The sequence below is a fragment of the Triticum aestivum genome, chromosome 5A (genome assembly GCF_018294505.1).
Source record: "Triticum aestivum cultivar Chinese Spring chromosome 5A, IWGSC CS RefSeq v2.1, whole genome shotgun sequence".
Classification (NCBI taxonomy): Eukaryota; Viridiplantae; Streptophyta; class Magnoliopsida; order Poales; family Poaceae; genus Triticum; species Triticum aestivum.
This window is the reverse complement of record NC_057806.1, coordinates 74,204,640-74,219,991: the sequence shown is the minus strand read 5'-3', so window position 1 is coordinate 74,219,991 and position 15,352 is coordinate 74,204,640. Positions and strand designations below refer to the sequence as shown.

Sequence of the window (15,352 nt, the reverse complement as noted above, 5' to 3'; positions counted from 1 at the left end):
CCGTCTACATGGGCCCGAATGTCCTCCGGCCGCTGCACGAGGGTCTCTCCGTTCTAAAGGACCGGGATGGAGTTACGGCGTCGCCGGCCGTTAGCTATGGCCTAGAAGTAGGCGGTATTGGCATCCCTCTTGAGGACCCAATTCCGCGTACCCCACAAGCACCGGTAAGCCTCCTCATCCATGTAGATGAGCGTGAGCTGGTCTTCCAGGTCGTACCTAAGCATCCATTCCTCGGTTGGTAGGCCTACGGTATCAGCCCGCAGATCGAGGGATTGGATGCCCTCAAGCAGGGCTTTCTTTCGCTCACGGATGTCCCGACCCACATTTGCACCCCATCCTTTCATGAATTGTCGTGACCGCTTCACACAAAAGTGCCAGGAGTCGACAGCCGAGAGGGAACGATGGGGGCATCACAAGCCTCGCGCCACCGGGCGACCACCGCTGCAGCAAATCTAGGCTGGCGCAACCAGAAAGTTTTGAAGCGGAAGCGGGGCGGCAGGGGGGACACCCGTTCTCCGAAGAGAGGAGGAGGGGAACGTGATCGGAACCAATCCACGTAATCGCCCGGAGCAATGCTAGGGGGCAACGAATGTCCCACTCAGGAGAGGCGAACACCCTGTCTAGGACTGAGCGGGTCTGCTCCACTTGGCGGTTGGTCCAAGTGAACCTAGCCCCGACTCTATCGAGCTCGTGATGCCCCATATCCGCGATGCAGTCATTGAACATCTGCATCCGGGGGAAGTTGACCAAATTATTGCTCTTGTCTTCCTCTATCCGGATGACGTTGAAGTCGCCGCCCACCACTACCGGTAGTTGGGTGGCCGCCACCTTCCTATGGAGTTCATCGAGGAAGGCCTTAGAACGGCGGCGATCGGACGGGCCATAAACCGCAATAATCTCCCATTTGAAGTTTAGGGCCCGCCCGAAGATCTCCATGCTAACGAAGAACTCGCCCCGGTCCATGCTTCCAACCTCAAAGGTGGCATCCTTCACCCCAAGAAGGATGCCACCCGAGTGGACCGTACTCCCACTAGAAGGGAGCCAGTGCTAAGCAAAAAGTTCGGAGCTCAAATGCTCGAGCTCCGATAGGGAAAATTTCGTACGCATCGTTTCCTGGATGGCCACTATGTCAATTCACTCGGTCCGCATGTACTCTATCAGTTGGCGGCGTCGGCCATCTTGGCCGAAGCCGTGGATGTTCCAGAAGAGGGTCTGCATCACCAATCCATCGGGGGGCTGCTTGACCCCAAGAGTCGCGATGCGCTCTGGGGGCGGAGGGCTGCGGTGCGAGAGCGGGTATGGCCCCGGATCTCCATAGGTGCGGCAGCCGAACGCTCGGGGCAGCCCCGGAAGGGGCGTCCGAGGAGGTCGGAAGGCGTGCACGAGCCTCGGCAAGACGCGCATTGAGGTTTTCCCTCGCGCGAATAGCCTCAATCTGAACTAGCGGGGGGGGGGGGGGGGGGGGGGCAATCTCTCCCCGCAACACTATGGTCGAGTCCGCCGCCACCTTAGCGAGGTGGTCCAAGCGGAGCCGACTCCAAGGCGGAAAACGAGCACGTAGCAGGGCTAGCTGGGATGGACAGGGTACCCCCTATTGTTCAAATCTGCGATGTTGTATTACCCCTGTCTTATTGTTATTAATTAATTTAGTGAATATACCCCTGGCCCGGCCGGGTTCTTGGCTATATGGATCTTCACTTAGGTTGATGGTCTTCATCTAAAATTTTGGTTTGATGGAGGACTGGATTGTTGGGGAGCAATGAAAAATGGAGAGGAAGGTTGGAGGAAGCAATGGTGGACATGAAATATGAAATCGAAAAGAAGCATCGCTGGGGGAAGCCATGCCATTCTCATGATCCTTCTCATAGAATCGCCACTGTAAAAACTGTCAGAACAGTGTAATGTATTAATCCCTCAATCGTTGTTACTGACTGAAGAAACACGGAATTCCATAAAATGTCAGAACACTGAAATATATTGCTCCCTCATTCCCGACTCACCGCCGTCCCGGCGATCCACCGTCTCCTGCTCTCGCTAGCTTTGACCCCCTTCTCTTTTGCAACAAATTAAAGCCGCAGCTGGACGGATATCCTTTTTGTTGGAAGCATGCGTCCACGCTAGCCTGTGAGCAGCGGGGTTTTGGCACCGTTGATGAAATTCCAAATTTGCAGAAGAAAAAGGGGGGACGCTACTGACCTGGGGCCGCCTAGTGCAGGTTTGCTCCCATGCCCACATGTCACACCGCGGGCAGTTTCTACTTGCTCACGCCAGCTTACCATTTACTCACATCGGACAGTAGGGTTCGGCTGTCATCCTCAGAAGCTACCCTCGTCCTGCTACGATCCTGACCTCCACCACCAAACTTCCAAACCTAATTCTCCTCACCGCCGGACTAGCAGCCGTCTCTGGCAAAGGAGATGGAGGCCGGCGGTAGTAGTAGGAGGAGTGAGACTACCAGCAGGAAGAGGAAGTCAGCTGCACTCGAGGGCGAGGGCAATCCGGCTCCGGCGCCGGCGCCGGCGGCTGCGCCCGATCCCGGAGCGGCTGACCACGATGGTTGTGGAGGCGGGCGAGATCTCCACTTCAGCGACCTCCCCGACGACGTACTCCGGAAGATTATTTCGGTCCTCCCCATGAAGCAACGCGGTCGCACGCAGATCCTCGCGAAACGGTGGCTTCCCCTCTGGCGCTCTCTTCCTCTCAACATCGACTGCGGTGAAATCGCCCGTTCTAATCATGGTCAGGTCGGTGATGTGTTACAACGCATAATTTCCTCCCACCAAGGCGACTGCCACCGCTTCTGCATTCGCCCATTCTTGGCCACGAACATGGAGAACGATGCTGCCGTGGACGCCTGTCTCCTGTCCCCCGCTCTGAATAAACTCAAGGAGCTTGAGTTCAACCGTCGGCCGTGGCACAATTGGCAGCGGGTGCCGCCACCGACATCTATCTTCCGTTTTTCGCTCACCCTCTGTGTCGCCCAATTCAAGGGCTTCACTTCCCGCAGATTAAGAAGCTCGGTATTGATTATGTCTTCCTCTCGGAGTTCTCACTCAGCAGCATGATTGTCAGCAGCCCTTCTCTCGAGGTCTTGCTAATTATTCGGTGCAGTGGAGCCCGTTGCCTCCGGATCAATTCATTTACCCTTAGAAGCATTGAAGTCGGCAATTCTTCGCCAGATCCATCCATGGAGGAGCTGATCATCGAGAGTGCCCCTCATCTTGAAAGATTATTCCATCTTGATCAGAACGAGGATTTGCATGTATAAGTGCTCTCGGCGCCTAAGTTGGAGACCCTAGGTTGTTGTACTAACTCCACCAGGCTCGTGTTTGGTTCCACAGATATTCATCAGGTAACTAATCTTCTTCATTTTTACCATCCACAGCCTTCTATATAACTTGCATTTCAGTGCATACAAAAATTACATATGCTCTGCAAACCTATGTATATTATTGTCTAATGTTGGATTTCATGCTTTTATGAAGGGACCGCGCATTGCAATTGGTAGCCTTTCAACAGCACTGTGCAGAATCAAGTCTTTGCATCTCTGTATGCGTACTCTATGTTTGGACATGGTTATTGAATTGATGAGATGTTTTCCGTGCATGGAGAAGTTGTACATTCAGGTGATCATTGTTTCACCGATAGTACATTTTGTTTGATTACTTTATTGACCTACTTGTTGTTCTGAAGTTCTTATGTATTTGGTTTGTCAATGTTCTTTTTAGTGCGAGAAATCTGGGACGAAGAATTTGTGGTGCCGTAAACACCGGAACCTTCTCAGATCTTTTGTCATCCATCTAAAAAAATAGTTTTGGATTATTATCAGGCCAAAAAATCTGACATTGATTTTGTAACCTTTTTCGTACTGAATGCTAGAGCTCTAGAGTTGATGACGGTTTTAGTCAAGAGCAACGATGAGGAGTTCTTGGCAAAACAGCGTTAGAAGCTTCTGCTAGAGAGCAAGGCTTCAGATGGGGCTGAAATTAATTTCGTACTCAAGGTGGACGCAAATCCTGGGACATATGGTATAAGTCTGTGATTTTGATTTAATGTACATATGGATGTGTGTTGTATTGGTAACTCATGAGCTTTTCATATTAGCGAATAAAAGAATTTAAGATGGATGTGTGATTGGGCAATGCATATTTGGGCAATTACTATTTAGAATGCTTTCCCAACCGAAGTCTCACTTTCAACGATAGTTGGAGTTAACTCTCAAAAGGCGAAATCAAACAAAAGATACGCAAATCCACCATGTAAACACTCGGCATAGGCAATTTTAGCGAATTCATATAACCATAATGTACTTTTCACTTGTTTTCCTCAACAACAACAAAGATTTTAATCCCAAACAAGTTGGGGTAGGCTAGAGGTGAAATCCACAACAAAGCCTTTTCACTTCTTTTCCTAAAGATGAAAAAAAATATTAAACCTTGGAGATCCATGCTTGGGTACCATGGAACATAAAGAGTCGTGTAATGCACAAACCGGCCTTGGGAAAGAAATGATTGTACATATCTGACACTAGTGGTTTTAAATGACTGTTGATTTATTTTTCTTTCTGAAAAAAAGATAAAGTGGTTGTCTTCCAGATTTTTCTAAAAAGGACCAACCAATCTTCTAGAAATTATCAAAAAAATGCAAACATGACTTTGAGCACTTTGCAGTGATATCATTAAAATCTAACCAATAGTCAAATTCCTAGCTAGATGAGGTCTATCAGTAACTTTCAAGGTATTGAACAATTTAATTCAATAATTGAGTGGTAACTGGTAAAAGATAATTCAAACGAAGGATATATGTTTATAAATCTTATATCATATAGCTAAAAGTTGCTGAACGATTGTGAAATATTGACTCCTCGATGGTAGTGGGAATAATATTAGCATAAGCTGCATAACATGAATTGCGCCTATGAGGCGCTATGTGTACTATTATTTACTCTATGAAGCTTATGTATTAACACCACTGTGTGAATGGGGGTAATCCTCCTTTTCGAAAAAAAACACTCTGTGTGAATGGGGGTTTCTATTGAATCTGTACTAATTATATGATCAGTCTCATCACATAGAGGAACAAATATGTGAAGTGGTATAAAAGGATAACATGCGGTTTTTTCATTGCAAACAAGTTTTTTTTCTTCACAAAACAAGGAGTACATGTCAATACACATATAAAGGAGAAGATAGTGCATAGTGTTCTAGGATGCAAAATAAATCATTACGTATAAATCACATGGCTGTATAGTTGTTGTGTTAATCAATTGAAAATGCTTTCACATCTACATATTTGGATGTGGTTCACCTAGTTATTATTAGACCTTTCTTGCTCATTTTCGGAACAAAACAATAGCTCTTGGACTACGATGGAGGGCATGCAGGCCTGAGTATTGTACTATGTAACAATGTGTTTCTTGTGCTAAGAAAATGGGAGCAAAAAAAGATAGGAATACCAAGCTATAGTTATGTCACTATTGTCATACGATGATTCAGTTCTGTCTTCCATTGGAGAGTACAACAGTATTGCAATAATATTTTAATGCTTACCAAACAAATTGACAAAAGTAAAGTTGAACTTTATTATATGCTGGGTAGGCAAATACAACCATTTGATGAAATTTTCAGTTCAAGAGAAAAAGAAAACTAAAATTATGTAGAAACTGAAAAGGGGCAAAGACCGTCATATTCATATAACCCCAGTTTGTAAACACATTCAAATACGGGTCGATCTACATAAGAAATGTTGCTTTATTAGAGTAACGGACATAGGTTTGGATGGGATCAATGACTTTTTATCAGGCTCCAACAATGAATAGGCCTGCGACAGAAATGTTTTGCTATAACTGAAATACTATTGCACCTACACGGCAAACACAATCTAACAATAAATTTAAGGTATTTTTGGGTAATTTCTTAAACCATTGGGTTCTTGGTTTCTGATATGCTAAATCGGGGTTAGAGTTCCTTTATTGACATTTTCTAGTAGTTCTCTGAACTTGATTTGTAGCATGCATGTTTATTCGAACTTGCTTTTATGAAGACATCTTAGTGTAGCACAGCCGCGTGCAGCCAGACAGGCAAGCATGCATGAAAAAGTTCCTTTGGACGGGCATCACATATGCAAGGGACTGCTCCACGGGAAAGCTGAAGAACATGGCATACCATTTATCCAGGCCACGATCAGTTTTCCGTCAAGTAGTTTTTTGGACGGAAAGCACATCGGCCAGGCAGCAGGACCGTGCTCGTCTCGCGCCCGCAGCAGGACAGAGCTCGTCTCACGCCCGGTGCCCGGGATGGGTCGATGGAGGCCAGTTTTGGTCGACCTATTGGGTTTCGGCATTGGGGGCAGCCCAGGGGAAAGGAAGGCCCTTTCCGCCCGTATCTTTGGTTGGGATTGCGGTAGGTCTCGAGGGAGGTGGTGTCAAGGTCTGGGATGCCGGGGTGGCGGCCATGGTGGTGGTTCCCCGGTGCTCATGGGCGGAGCCTATGGTTAGGTGCTGCCCGATGACCATGGTCGTGTGGATGGTGTGGTCTCTGGGGTGTGGCGTCAGGTGGTGGTGAGTGTTGTCCGGGGTGAAAACCTGATCTATCTTCGGATGGACCCACGGCGACAAAGCTTGTTTCCTTCTTGAAGGCGTCGCCGCGGCTCTCATTGCCCGTTTTGTTCTTTCAGGGAAACACTGATTCTCGGGTCGGGCGGTGGTGGCGCTCTGGTGTCGTAACCTTCCTGAAGGCGTCGCCTTGGAGCACACGGTTTGTCATATGTGGCTTCACCTCTTCGCGGTGGCATGCTCACAGTTGAGGACTCCGGTTGCTCTTGTAGTACTAGGGGTAGTGTTGCTGCGCTCAGCGCCTTTGTATCCTACCTTGGGCGTGTGCATGTGTTGTGGTGGAGTGCGTTTGTATCTGAGTTGTGATCGGTCGGTGCTTTATATATAAAGCAGGGCGAAAGCCTTTTTCAGTAAGCACATCTGCAATGGCTTGTTATACTGTTATACGGTTTCCACCCGTGTCATCTACGGGAGGAGCGATGCCGGAGGGGGGGGGGCAGAGTATATATCACTCTATCGGGACATCATTGGCTTCCTTATTTGCTGAAAGATTAGACTCGTTGAATCTGTGCCTTTGGTGCTGGATGTGGCCTATTGGTAGTTAATATCCATGCATATGTGCCACATCCGCCAATCCGGCGTTGTTGGTCATTACCGTTAGTGCATCGCAACCGAGGCAGAGCGGGTGCATTATGTGAATTGTTGAATTATGACGCTTGGCAATCAAGTGTGTTTCTCATGCAAATAACGTTTGAAAATGGCCATAATTGATGTGTGAGTTTTTCGTATGCCCCTTTCGCTCGTGATGGCATACAACTAATGAACATAACTTGCATGCATTGGATATAGGAATACGTGTGAGTGAGAGGGGAGACGAGAAAGTAGCAACATTTTTATTATCAACACTAATAAATCTAGCCTGCAGGTGGAGGAAGTATTTATGTTTTGCTTTCACACTGCAATGCTACCAATGATTACTTCTTTATCGCTGCAATTTCTATTTCGTAATGTGAAAACTGGTGCCTCTAATGCCTGCCATTGTGTCCCCTGAAACAAATCATGAATATATGCTTCTAACACTATTAATGATGCATTATAATTGCATGTTTGCGTCCATCAAAGGGATGTGATGCTTCAAACAATACAAACCCTTCTTTGTAATCCTTAGTTGGATTACTCTTTAAGAAGCAGACGCATTTAATTTTCTTCCTTTGTGAACAATTTTATTTCTTCTCTCCAAGAAACTCCTCTTTGTGGATCATGCACCTTTGGGTAGTGTGAACTGATTAGTTAAGTTTGTTTATATTATTGGCACAACTTGGTTAATTAATTGTTCTACCGGAACAAATAAATACCCAAATTACAATTATCAGTTTACTATGGATACGATACAGTGCAGTTTTCAGTTCTTTCCTGTGAAACATGTTAGTAACAGATCGAGTTCTTTTGTAGATTTTTTTCAAACGGAAGCACTAATTTACCTCATCTAATTAATTAAGAAGAGGAGAACAGAGTTTGGTGGTTACATGACCAAAAAGGTCAAAAAACAAAGCGATCACTCTCCCGGTATTAAATTACCCAAATATTTTGCCCCGGCAAACACCCAGAGCCTTGCTTTCTCCTTGATCGACGCAACCACTTGCTGGGCAAGGAGGCCCCTTCTTGTAAAATACTCTCACATTCCATATTGCCCACCAAACAAGCATCTTCAATGAATTGTACACCTTCATGTTGGCACCAGGTAGCCTATGACAAGAATCTTACCACTTTGGCACTGATGAAAGAGCGGACCAGGTGCTACACTAGTAGAAAAAGGGCTATTTGTCCCGGTTCCAGAGGCCCATTTGTCCCGGTTCCAAAGGCCCATTTGTCCCGGTTCTGGAACCGGGACTAAAGGGTCGGGACTAAAGCCCATCACCTTTAGTCCCGGTTCGCTTACGAACCAGGACAGATGGTGCTCCATGTGGCCGCTGCGGCGAGTCCAGACAGGAGGGCCTTTGGTTCCAGTTGGTATCACCAACTGGTACCAAAAACCATCCAAGCGTCAGCAACTCAGGAGCAGGGGTTTTTGTTTTTTTTGAAATGCGGGGGGGGGGGGGTTGGAGGGTTAATTTAGGGGTTTCATGTATTGTGTTAGCTAGCTCATATAGAGAAGTGACCTCTCTTATCTCCGTGCTTGGTCGAAGGTAGGTACTATACGTATAGAGAGAACTCGACACGCTAGCTAGTAAGGAAATGAAGGAACCATTAAGTACACAAGATCGCCATGAACATATAAAGCGACAAGTGATCGACCTCTCCTTCTTCGAAAGAATGGTCGAACAACAACTTTTCGTATATCTATCCGACGCTACTAGCTACATACATACAATGTAAGATATCTTACAATCCCTAACATCTGAAGTCAATTTCCACATGGTATTCTCCGGCTGGATTGATGACGTGGTCAAGAAGAATCCCGCCAATTCCTCTTGAATTGCTCGTATGCGATCTTCTGGTAGGAGTTCATCCCGCATCTGCCAGATCTAAATTGAAGAAGAGGGTCAATACATGTGTATGAATGAAACTCAACACAAATGATGGTAATAAAATAAAATTGTGAATATTTTTGCTTACGCACTTCATATTGTTTTTCAGAGTAGCCCCGCTTATTAGAGGTAGTTGCATTGTAGATGAACTCGCAAACGTAGTATCCACAGAAATCATTCTCAGCTTCCTGCCACAAGCACTGATAAACAAGCATGATAAATGGTATTGATGAAACTAGCTAGAATCAATGGGAGATGCGCGAAACTAGGTAGTAGTACTTATGCTCGGGTGTTTAAAAATCATAGCTCGGTCGGCAGTCCCAGAGAAATTATGGTGAACTCTTTCGAAACCCTGCCAGACAAAGAAAATAATTACTTGATATCGGGAAATGAACAAAGTTGTTGATATGGTACGATAATGATCGATTGAACTTACTTATGGAGCATTCGAGTAATCTCCGCATAGTCCTCGGTATCTTTTCGTCTCGAGTCTAAGACAATTACTACTCGCGGCGCAAGCTTAATCTCTAGGAGAATAAAGTGGAAGCTCCGCATGCATGCATAACTTATCAGTTACATTACTATAACCTCGAGTAATAAGGGAAACCAAATATGCACAAGCCAGTAACACTCACTTGAAATTAATTGTAAGGAAAGAGTATTTTATCTTCGCTTTGATTTTTGAGAAATGATTGTAGCAAGTTGTCCTCGATTTCTATAATATTCTTTCTAACCGTCCATTCATGTATGACATTTGGGTTAATGAACCCAATGTCGTAGATTTGTGCTTTTTTGCATATGGCGATCTTCAATCTGCATAATATAGTGAGGATAATTATATATACATCCAATGAAAGAGCTGAGCTATATATAGAGACTTAATTACAGAAAGTAGTACTTACAGACGGTAGCAAGCCACTAATAATTTTTTGAGTGCCTTTTGATTGTAGAACTGGAAAAACTTGTCAAAATCAACAGTTAACCGATCTTGTCCAATGAAGTCGTGGCCCTCTCTAATTCTCATTGACAAAGCCTCCTGTCGGTGTCAAAACCGGTGGATCTCGGGTAGGGGGTCCCGAACTGTGCGTCTAGGCCGGATGGTAATAGGAGGCAGGGGACACAATGTTTTACCCAGGTTCAGGCCCTCTTGATGGAGGTAAAACCCTACGTCCTTCTTGATTAATATTGATGATATGGGTAGTACAAGAGTAGATCTACCACGAGATTAGAGAGGCTAAACCCTAGAAGCTAGCCTATGGTCTGATTGTATGTTGTGGTTGTTGTCTTCTACGGACTAAAACCCTTCGGTTTATATAGACACCGGAGAGGGTTAGGGTTACACAAGGTCGGCTACAAAGTAAGAGATATTCATATTCGTATTGCCTAGCTTGCCTTCCACGCCAAGTAGAGTCCCATCCGGACACGAGACGAAGTCTTCAATCTTGTATCTTCATAGTCTAACAGTTCGGCCAATGGAGATAGTCCGGCTGTCCGGAGACCCCCTAATCTAGGACTCCCTCAGTAGCCCCTGAACCAAGCTTCAATGTCGATGAGTCCGGCGTGCAGTATTGTCTTCGGCATTGCAAGGCGGGTTCCTTCTCCGAATACATCACAGAAGAATTTGAATACGAGGATAGTGTCTGACCCTGCAAAATAAGTTCCACATACCACCGTAGAGAGAATAATATTTTCGCAAATCTAATTTGCTGACTTGTTTTGGCACCATGACGTTATCTCATGGCCCGGTGATTATTCGAACCGTTTCCTTTAACTAGCCCCACACATAACGCGAGGCAGTTTTTCGACACGTCTTGTCAAAGCAGAGATCGTGTCCCCTTATTACGGGATTCTCATCAATACGGGCATGGGTAACCCAACCGTGCCATCGATTACGGTGCTTGGGGGATAAGCGAGTTTTATCAGGCAAGTGGGGACGCTTAGTTTCGTCCACCCATATAAGGGGATAAGGATTCACCTTTCTATCCACGCCTTCTTCCTCCTTTGCTCATCCATTTCCGCACACTCGAGCTCTAGCGCCCAAGTACGCACTTCCCACCTCAACCTTCTCCAACCATGTCCGGAGCGGGAGGCAGGTGGATGGTCTCCTCCATCACGGAGGGAGACATCAAGAAGCTGAGGAGAGCCGGATACCTGCCCGACGACATCGCGCACCGGTTCCTAGATGAGGGGCAGCTCATCCCCACCCCCAGGCCCCATGAGAGGATAGTGTTCCTCACCCATTTCCTCCGCGGACTGGGATTCCCTCTCCACCCATTCGTCCGGGGGATCATGTTCTATTATGGCCTGGATTTCCATGATCTGGCCCCGAACTTCATCCTCAACATCTCGGCGTTTATCTCGTGTGCGAGGCCTTCCTCTGCATCAAGCCCCACTTCGGCTTATGGTTGAAGACCTTCAACGTCAAGCCGAAGGTTGTGGGCGGCCGCCAGGCGGAGTGCGGAGGCACCATGGTGGGCAAGATGCCCAACGTAACATGGCTCGAGGGCTCCTTTGTGGAAACCATAAAGGGGTGGCAATCGGGGTGGTTTTAAATCACCGAGCCGCGCGACCCTGCTTGGGCAGCGGCCCCTGAGTTCCGATCTAGCATCCCCACGTGGCTCACCTCCTGGAAAGAGAAGGGCCTGTCCTGGGGTAGTTCGAGGGAGCTGACCGGACTCCAAACATGTATTCTAAACATGGTGAACAAGAAGCTCAAACTTGTCAACGTGGTCCAGGTCATGCTCCACCGCCGGATCCTCACGTGCCAACAGCGGGAGTTCAACTTGTGGGAGTTCGACTCGGCACAGCACTGAACTCTGAATTGGCTCTTTGGCACAACTCACGAAGATGCTTGGAGGGTGCTGTCAAAAAGCGCCGAGGTCCCCCCTCCCATTACTGAGGATCACGGATTCAGCGGGAAGCGCCAAGCCAGTGCGGTAAGCTGCTTTACCTTTCACATGATAATTAGTTTTTATAGATTGACTCCATGCGGGATCTAAACTCCCGTACCTTTGACAGGACTGGCAGGAGACGGCCGGACAGATCGACTGTCCGGCTCCCTTGCCCGAAGGCCCAGCAGACACTCTTCTGGCGAAGATGCTGACTCTGGCCCCTTATACGGTGCTGGAGAAGACCAAGAAGGCCAGGGGAACCCAAAAGAGTTCCCAACGCCAGGCGTTGTCAGACTCACCGTCAGATGACTCTGCGGCGCACTCCTCCCCCGAAGACGAGGAAGAAGAAGAAGATGCTCCCCCCCCCCGGCTGGGGGAGAGAAGAAAAGGAAGGCCGCCCCAACTGGGGAGGGCCGAAGGGTCCAAGAAGGGAAGGACTCTCCTTCCGGACAGTTCCACCGCCGCCGACGAAGGCGAAGACGAGTGGTTGCCCAAGGCCAAGCCCGCGGGGAGATCGTAAGTACTCAGATACCAGAGTAACTCATAGCATTCCTTTGTCACACTGCTTTCCCTAACGCCGAACAGAATTATGCAGGCCGCCACGAGCCAGTATCGATGTATCATCGGACGGCTCCCTGGGCTCGTCAGACATGGATAGCGATCCAGTCCTGACCGCCACCTGCCCTCATCCTGCCAACGACGCCGAGGTGCTGTCTCAAGAGGCACCAGATCGAGGGGAGACAGTCCCAGAGGCGCCTCAAGGCGACCTTCCAGACTCCGGGAGCCGAGGGGACGGGGCCCCTAAGAGCTCCGAGTTTGGCCCTCAGCCGAACACCGCGCCGGAACCTCCAGCGGTTCCAGGCTCGGGCAGGCGGCCTCCTTCTAAGAGGGGCAAGAAGCCTGTGCCGGTGACCGCTGTCCATCCAGAGGCGCCGGACAATCTGCTGGAAGCGCTTCGCAGCGCTTCCATCGACGAGGAGCACCGTACTGTTATGAGTGCGGTGGTCCAGAAGGTTCAGTCCGCCAAGAGCGGGTTGACTGAAGCCTGTGCCAGCCTTCTAACAGGCTTCAAGGTAAGTGTTTTAAAATGTAGTAGAAATATTACCGCATAGACAGTAGCCCCTGACGCTTTGTTTGGTGTTCACAAAGAAAAGCCGAACATAGGATCAAATAATATCGCAGGAGTCTAATATAAGTATGTCAATATGCATATGCAGGCTTCGCTGCTGGCGTCCGCCGCACTGACTGCGGAGGTCGTCGTACTGAAGCAGGACCTCGAGGGGTCCAGGAAAGAGCTCGGCCTTGTCAAGAGGCAGCTCGAGGAGAACAAGGGTAAGTAATACCCTGTCTATAGATATGTATATATAAAAGAAGACGCGATTGCAAAATGACAGGATCATCGTATATTTGCCAGGGGTCACGACCGAGGTGGCGACCCTGAAGCAAGCGCTAACCAAGGCCGAAGATAAAGAAGCCAAGGAGCACACCGAGCGAGAGAAGCACGAGGCTCGGGTGGGCGAGGTGCAGCAAGAGCTCCAGGCTCTCGTGGAGAAGCACGAGGCGTTGGAGCTTGACTCAAAGACGCAGGAGTCTAAGCTTGCCGCGACCCTCGTGAGCGCAAAAAGTGCCAAGGCCGAAGCCCAAAAGGCCCTCCAAGAGATCGACGCGATGAAGAAGATAGCCGCGATTAAGGCTTTCTATATGCAAAGCAAGTATGTAAAATTAAATTACCGATTACTTACCCGAATCCGGAGCTCTCTAGGAGCATTCACAGATTTGCCTTGCAGCGTGTCCGATGCCGCACAATTTTACCAGGCCGAGGATGGAAGCTCAACGGAGAAGTTGTTCTGGTCTCAGTATGCTGAGGCCGAACACCCTGTGCCAATGAGCGACCAGCCGAAGAAGATGGTCGAGCTACATAAGGCGGCCGATCGGGCCATGAAAAGCTTTATAGTCTGGCTGTGGCCTGGCGACGCCCTTCCGAAGGTGAGGCGGCTTGTGGATGCCTGCCCGCGGCTGGAGGTCGTCAAGCGATCTGTCTGCATTGAAGGTGCACGACGGGCTTTCGCCCGTGTGAAATTGCAGTGGGTCAAGCTAGACGCCATGAAGCTGATCAAGGAGGGCCGCTGGAGGGCAAGGAGCACCGCCACCACGAGATGTACTACGAGGGTGTTCTGCCGGGTGCCCGTCTCATAGCGGACGAGTGTTCAAAAGATGTAATATTTGAGTGAGACTTGCTCGTTTTATCCTATATTTATGAAAACTTGTTTCATATGCGCTATGCAACGCTTGTTTGAATTTAAAATATTACCTTCTATTTGGCTATTTATCCAATCTGAGAGATGGCTAGTCCTCGGCTTCTGCCCCCATGCCACGAGTGCTGGGGTGTTCGGGATAAACCTGAGCACTCTTGTTCCCACGTTTGGGTCCTTCGAGGGAGGTGCTCAGCACAGTGAACAAGGCAACCAGACTAATAATGCTTTATCACTCTGACTTAGCCATAGAATTCTATAATTTTAAATTTCAGCGAAGCGCCTGGTATTCAGAAGGCCGAATTTGGGGCTCGATACACACCTTTAAGCTGGACAGGGCCGACCCCTCGCTCTAAGTGGCATAAGTCTTTAGGGACTCGAAAACCTCGCCGAACAGCGACCAGTCTCTCGCCTTATCATGACAGTCAGTTTTAGCTTTCTCTACTAAGGTGCTGAACCCAGCAGAACCGGGGCACAATCGCAGTAGTTCTCCTAGAGCTACCTTAGCCGATAGAGCGGAATGTAAGATACCAAAACATAGGATCCGGGCAAACCCAACATTTGACCAAAGACATGATTCGGAGCTGGTGCATATAATGCTATAAGTTCGGGGTGCCGCACTTGTGAAAGTGTTCGGACTTTTCACACCATATTGTGGGGTACGTAAGCCCCTGGTGTATTGGCCGTACCAAAGTGTACGGTTGCAAGGCGTCATTAATGAACACATGGATATATATATAACAAGAATGCAATAATAGTCGTAATGCCATGCATTGTTTATTCAAAAAATTGCATTAAAGCAGAGTGATACAGATAGTGCGATAGGCAAAGAGTAGGACTATGTCCCTTCCAAGGGCAAGCTGAGGAATGATATTAAATCGAATATTTCACTCGTTACTGTAATCCACCTGGGAATTCCGTGGTATGACGTAGTTGTCTGCCTCCTTGGTTGCTGCATCATGTGTTCGGCAATAGTGCTGTCGGACAGTGTTTCCAGAGATTAAGGTCCTCAAAAAAAGAAAAATAACCAAATGAGAAGCCCCTAGTGCGGTTTAAGCCGCGTCTTGGGGCGTGCCGCAGTTGTGCCCCCTCCCCACCTGTGCCCATTGTATTTTTAATGCGTAATTA

General features: G+C 48.0%; 1 long non-coding RNA gene across 1 annotated transcript; it reads left to right on the top strand.

Moving 5' to 3' along the window:
- The first annotated feature begins 3,312 nt into the window (after positions 1-3,312).
- On the top strand, positions 3,313-4,014 carry LOC123108615 (uncharacterized). The gene is made up of 3 exons (XR_006451941.1): positions 3,313-3,352; positions 3,486-3,626; positions 3,729-4,014. It is a non-coding gene; the product is annotated as an uncharacterized lncRNA (long non-coding RNA).
- The last annotated feature ends 11,338 nt before the right edge of the window (positions 4,015-15,352 follow it).